This window comes from Mandrillus leucophaeus, unplaced genomic scaffold (genome assembly GCF_000951045.1).
Source record: "Mandrillus leucophaeus isolate KB7577 unplaced genomic scaffold, Mleu.le_1.0 Scaffold95, whole genome shotgun sequence".
NCBI lineage: Eukaryota > Metazoa > Chordata > Mammalia > Primates > Cercopithecidae > Mandrillus > Mandrillus leucophaeus.
Window position 1 is genome coordinate 1,626,517 of NW_012110363.1, and position 7,084 is coordinate 1,633,600.

Below are 7,084 nucleotides of genomic sequence, written 5' to 3' on the forward strand. Positions count from 1 at the left end.
GCCGGGCGGCTAGTTTTTGTTTTTTGTATTTTTTAGTAGAGACGGGCTTTCACTGTGTTAGCCAGGATGGTCTCGATCTCCTGACCTCGTGATCCGCCCGTCTCGGCCTCCCAAAGTGCTGAGCATGGCCCAATCTATCAAGAACGGAAAGTGAGAGACAAATGTAAGACATAATTACAACATTCTGTGGGAGCACAAAGTAGGGGACTTCGTTCTTAGAAAAGTCCTTTGGTCTTAGAGTTCATCAAGCAGAGAAGGGGAAGGACATCATCCAGGAAAATAAATTAGCAGACACAAAGAGATGGAGTATTGGGGGTGCATAGTACATTCTGGAGAGCCAGTTGCCTGGGATGAGTTGGGAGGGAGGAGAATAAGGACAAAAGACCATTTGCGCAAAAATCACCAAGGGGTATGTGTGTCATGTAAAGGTGTGCCATGATAGTTGTTAGTATTGCTATTGTAATATTAATATATAGTAATTAATAACTACATATGACACGGCTTTACATGACCTTAGTTATCAACATTACCATAATAGTAATATTAATAACTATAATAAGAGTTATTATTATTCACTTGAGGCACTTGTTCAAAATAGATCTTACAAAAGAAAAAATAAAAGAAACAGCAACACGAGTAAAATTAGATCCATTAGCTTCTGTCTCCCTCTCCAACAGTTTTAAAGCTACTAGATAAGAGAGACATCAAGTCTTAAAGGAAGAGAATGGTATGATCAGATGTGTGTTTTCCAAAGACTGTCAGAAACAGCATAGATAAGGATAGATAGGGTGGATATTTACTTGCACAGGTGACTGAATGAACATCTGTTTTTACCTCAAGGGAAAATGATTCATTTTATATCCTGGATATTTTACCATAAGTATAAGCATAAAGCTGGGATGTCTGGCATTGGAATTTTGTATCACTCTCAAGGCTATTAGTCTTTCAGATCCTTTGGTAGGGAGGAAAGAAGAGTTGCTTCAGCATTTTAACGTTTCTTCCAAATTTCTTCCCTGATATTTCCAGCCACACCAAGGCAAAGACTTCCCAGCCCTGTCCCAGTTAGGTTTAAAGAAGGCATAGGATGGAAAAGGGTGGTCTGTGGTAGACCCAGCAAATCAAAGAGATGAGTAAACAAGAGTGTCTGGTCTAAGTAGTGCCTGAGGAATAGACATCAGTCCTCTGAGATTACCAGCTGGAAAACTGCCCAGATGGAGCTTTAATGCAAAACTCCAGTGAAGTCTAGTGCTACATAATGCTTTAAATCCACCATCAAGCCCTTGTTGATGCAAATGTTAGTAGTCCAAAACAGAATGGGTCAATGAATTACTGCAATGGTTTTAGGTGCATGGGTTACACCCACATAAATCATTTTAATAAGTAAAATTGAATCTTTGATACATATTTGTTGAGGAGCTTGTTAGATCACTACTTTTCACTGAACACTAAAACATGGATCATTTATTTCACCTCATTTTGCACTTCTATGCAATTTCACTCTTTAGGTGGTTGTACTTGGACAGTTAAATTAAGGCTGACTTTAAGGGTAAAGGGATGGAGAACAAAGCATATGTGAGAGGCGGGAGGGCAAGATGCCTTGCAATTCCTGTGAGGAGGGACTTAACCATCTCCTCCAAAACAGAAATTCAGTGCTACTGAGATGGTAGCAAAGTGCAGTTCTCTTGTTAAAACACAGGCTAAAAGCAGGGACTGCTTAACTTACTAAGCAGAGAAAAGCAAAATGTCATTTTCAACCAAAATTGAGTGTTCGAGTTTATGGTCTTTGTTATGATACTTTTCAAGACCTGGGAAATATTTGTATCCTTTAGTGAAAAGAGGAGGAATCAATTACTGAAAGCTTAAGCTTACAGCAACGGAGACAATTAGTCCTTTGTCATCTTTGTTGAGTTGTTTTCTTCTGTTCTTAGCACATCAGCTACTAGATCTTGGATGAACTGTTGCTCCTCTTTAAATGTTTCTTTTATTATATTGATGATGTGGACTCATTCAGTATTCTCATTTTAAGCTGCATTAATCACTGTACATTTTATTGCTATCTATATTTCCCTCAAAATGGCTTTGCCGATAACAGCCACACCTGCATCTGTTTTGACTAGCCCACAGAGCCCACACTTTTTTCAACCAAAACTATCCCATTACCTTCTTATTTATATCCATTTGTTTTCCTATATAGTGTCCGCCAAAATAGTAGCAAAAGCTTTATCAATGTATAGATTTCAGTCAGAAAAACCTAAGCAAAAGGAAAAAAAAAAAGTGATATTCTAAAAGCCACACTTCTTTTATCACCAGTGCAGTTTTTTCCATCATCATAAACTTAGTTTTATGAAAATGTTAATATCTTGGATTTCAACATTGGAGTAGAAATCTGGACAAAATTTAAATGGCATATCCAGGACGTAATCTCAGATGTTCTGGTAGAAGATATTTAGATAAGGTGGTGGCTGCCTGTCAAGTTTTTTAATTTTTTTAATTACATAATATCAGAAAATTAAATCACAGATGAGTCTTCCAGATTGTGAGGAAAATTACTTGGCCAAAAATGACTTTGCATAATGCCCAAATCTTAAAGTATCTGCTCAGATGTTTGTTCCATCTGAAATGCTGCCAAATCCATCTGTACTGAGGAAAGAACTATGAGTTAGTTTCAGAGAAAGTGAAAACAAAACAAAGCAAAACAAAAAGACTATTACAGAAGTTGGACAGCCCAATGTGTTAAGTATTATACACCTGGAATAAGAGCAGCAAAACTGAAGCTCTTTGGAAAGTTATGGCAACAGTGGTCTAGGTATTCTGGGCCTTTAGAAATAGTGATTCCCAGTGATACAGGGATGTGCAGCATCCAGACACTGCTTAATCACAGTGAGCTGCCATCTTCCCTGAATAAATTGTATCTTATAACATTGAAGTGAATGAAAATGTGTTGGTATTTGAGAATTTACTATTCCTTCACCTCCTTGCACGTGTAAATTAAAGATGTTTTGGAAAATACGAGAACCTGATATTCACTTCCCTAGAGCACTATTCTCCAACCTTTTAGATTCCTGCGATCTATTGATAAAATATTGTAGCACAACAATTCTATAGACTGATACATGCTGCTCTCAATCCATATACTACATATTAGTACAGCTTTTCTTTTCTAAATGAGCATGAATATAAATAGAAATTCTCATATTTTCTTCACCTAACTCAGTGAATCATCTTTATATTTTACTTGGGAAACTGCTACAGTTGGCCAGTGGGTCTTTACTTTTATCACTTTGAGAACTGGATAAAAGACATAGACTACCACCCCTCCAAAAATGTGCATATGGCCCCATACGAGACACATATACTGCCAGAGCTTGGAGAACTCCCTAGAATCTACTCAGACCACCCTAGTGAAGTACCATAGACCATATTGTCTAGATGGGACAAAATAATAAATTTGGACTAAGAACTTACTGTTTAGAGAGAGAAAATAGTAAATAACGTTCAAAATGAGAAGACAATAAATAACTGACAAGTCTGTGACTTTTGGTTTAGATGAGACCACTTATGATTTTTGAGAAATAAAAGAAGTTAGTTTTTTGGTCCTGATACATAAAATGATTCATGGGGTTTCACATACAGACAATTAGTTTTCTTTTCAGCAAATATTTAACATATCTCTCAACATACTTTCACCAGTTTTTGGTAAATACACATTGCTGTAGGTATACCAAGTTTTTGTTATGTTTAGTAACTAATTTCATGTTTTCTGTATATATAAGTATAGCTATTGGACCCTGCATTGAAAACCTTCTTAGTACTGACAACACTCCTTTTATTCTTACCTTCATAGTTGCTTTAAATGACACATTGATTTTGAGTTCTACTTCTGGCAGAGTTGCAAAGTCTATGAGAATGTTACCTCCTGTCTCAGAAGCTTGTTAGATATTGTTAGATTACCTAAATATTGTAATAAAAGTGTTTAAATAAAAATCTTCTTAAAATTTAACATGAGTTATGTTTAAAAAGAAAAATGAACTTTGTATCAAGAAAAAAACACCATTGTCCCAAGTTATACAAATATATTTGCTTTGATGTAGGTCTTGCTACTGAAGAGAGAGGAAACTTCCAACATAACAGTGTGGAAAACCAGATTAACAACTATTATGTCAGGCATTTGCTCTGTAAAAATCAATGTATTTAAATCCCTTTTCAAAAAGTTATTGTTAAATAATGTACTGAAATAATCAAAATACATTTATTTCTAAAGCGCCTATTTCCAACAAAACTCATATCATACATAAAATCACAACTGTTTTAAAACCTAAATTTAAAAATAAAAATTGTTTTCTATTTATAAAAAACAAAATTTAAAAATCTCGGTTTTTCAAATCATATATAAAGTTAAAACTTTTTTAAAAAACACCAACTTTAGAAATAAAACTGTGCTTGGCTTATCCAAGTGTAGTGGTTTGTAGCAGAAACTGGGGGATAAATTTGTCTCCATTGCACCCTGTTGGGAGAGAGTTCTCTATGTTTCTTGACTTTTATAGAGGGCGGGGTTACCTACTACCTTTGTTTTATATTATCTTCTCCAAGATGTTTGTATAGCAAGCAGCCTTAGAAGACAGAGATAATGTCTCTCCCAAGAACAAAGAGCCGGCAGGCTTACTGCCCATTATAAAAGATTTGTGTTCCTAAACTCAGGATTTATCTTCTGCCGTGCAACTCACTGTGTGCAAGTGTAGTTTATTTTCACATTGCTGTGTGTGACCCAGTGAACCAGTGCAAGATAATGCTGATACTCTTGGTCAGGTGCTATAGTTGTGTGAGTCAGTGAAGTTCTCTTTCTCTGACCCAGGAGTCTCACGTCTTCTGCCAGCATCCATGAAACTGTGGCAGCCTAGCTGGTTAACTTGCAGGTAGAGTAAAATCTCAGGCCCTTCACAATTATTCACAGTTTGGAAATGAGGATGGGATGCTGACAGAAACTTGGCTTCCTGGAAGAGAAAGAGTAAGGGTATTGTGAGCTGATTAATGGGATTGGAGGGAAAAGTTCATGGGAATCGATGGCAAATATGGTAACCAAATTACAAATCAGCAGAGTGAGAAATGGTCCCCAATTTTATCACCTGCTATTGAGAGTGAATTCAGAAAACATTGCATGTCAAGCATCAGAAAGAGGGTTCAAAAGCAGTGGCCTAAACAGTGGCTTGGTTGTTGTTAACTGTCACTGGGTGAGCAGATTCTCTCTCCACTGGGCTGTCAGCCTCAAGTCTACTCCTCAAGCCTCAAGTCAACAAGATAAATTGGAGAGGTTAGACCTGTAGCCCTGGAAAACTCTCATAGGTCTTAACATATAACCATCCTGGGTTATGTCAGGCCTCTGAGCCCAAGCTAAGCCATCGCATCCCCTGTGACTTGCACGTACACGCCCAGATGGCCTGAAGTAACTGAAGAATCACAAAAGAAGTGAAAATGCCCTGCCTCGCCTTAACCGATGACATTCCACCACAAAAGAAGTGAAAATGGCCGGTCCTTGCCTTAGGTGATGATATTACCTTGTGAAAGTCCTTTTCCTGGCTCATCCTGGCTCAAAAAGCTCCCCCACTGAGCACCTTCTGACCCCCACTCCTGCCCGCCAGAGAACAAACCCCCTTTGACTGTAATTTTCCTTTACCTACCCCAATCCTATAAAACAGCCCCACCCTTATCTCCCTTTGCTGACTCTCTTTTCTGACTCAGCCCGCCTGCACTCAGGGGATTAAAAAGCTTTATTGCTAACACAAAGTCTGTTTGGTGGTCTCTTCACACGGACGCGCATGACAGGTTAGAGGAAGGTTCTGACCTTCTTCAGACAAGAGTTACAGATATATTCATTTTATAAACAAAAATAGCTAAGTAATTATTTTAAATAAATAAAAATTGTACATATTTTTGATGTACAACATGATCTGTTGATGTATGTATACATTGTGGAAAGCCTAAGTCAAGCTAATTTACATCTCCTCACACACTTTTTTTTTGGAGAGAACATTTAAAATCTGCTCTTGTAGAATTTTCCAATATGCAGTACATATTTATTAACTATAGTCACCATATTGCACAATAGATCTCCCAAATTTATTTCTCCTAAGTGAAATTTTGTATCCTTTGAGCAACACAGTGTACATTTACACTGACCACAAAGTAGAAAATATATGGCCCCTATGAGCAGAAACCGAGTAAGTTATTAGAACTTGGCTAGTTCATTTGAGAGATAAGGGCAGTAGACGCATAATGCGTGTTGAGGAAGAATGGCAACAGCTGGGAAGTCTTAAGACAGAGTCCTTCCTGCAGTCTTTCATGCCAACCTTGGATTCTTTCAGAGATGACAGTCAAAAGTCTCAGAGTGTTTTCCAGCAGGTCCTGGCTCCAATGGGAGCTTTGTTCCTTCTGGAGAGATTTCTCTGGAGCTGACGAACTTCCACAGGAAAGCATACATAAGGCATTGTTATGTGTTAAACTGTGTCCCCACAGAAGTGATAGCCTCAAGTACCCTAGAGTGTGTCTTTATTTGGAATAGGGTCATGACAAATATGATGAGGTAAGTTAAGATGAGGTCATACTAGAGCAGGGTGGGCCACTAATGCAATATGCCTGGTGTTCTTATACAAAGGAGAAATGTGAACATAGAGACGCACAGGAAAAACATCATGTGAGGATGAAGGCAGAGAGTCAGTGTTACACAGATATACCAAGAAACACTAAAGATGTTCAGCAAACCTTTAGATGCTAAGTGGGAGGCATGGAACATGTTCTTTCTCAACAGCTCCCAGAAGCAACCAGTGATGCGGACACCTTAATCTTGGACTTCCAGCCTCCAGAACTAAGAAGCAATAATTTCTGTTGTTTAAGTCACCCAAGCATTATGGTTCTTTATCAAGGAAACCCTAAGAAACTAATACAGGCATTGACTAATCTTTGGGCTTTTAATGCCCCTGAATTGGGTTTGCAATGCTGATAAAAGTGACTCACTGGAGAATGAGAGACTGACATTGTAGATAAATTGTTGAGGTCAGACCTGTAGCCTTGGAAAATTCCTATAGCACTT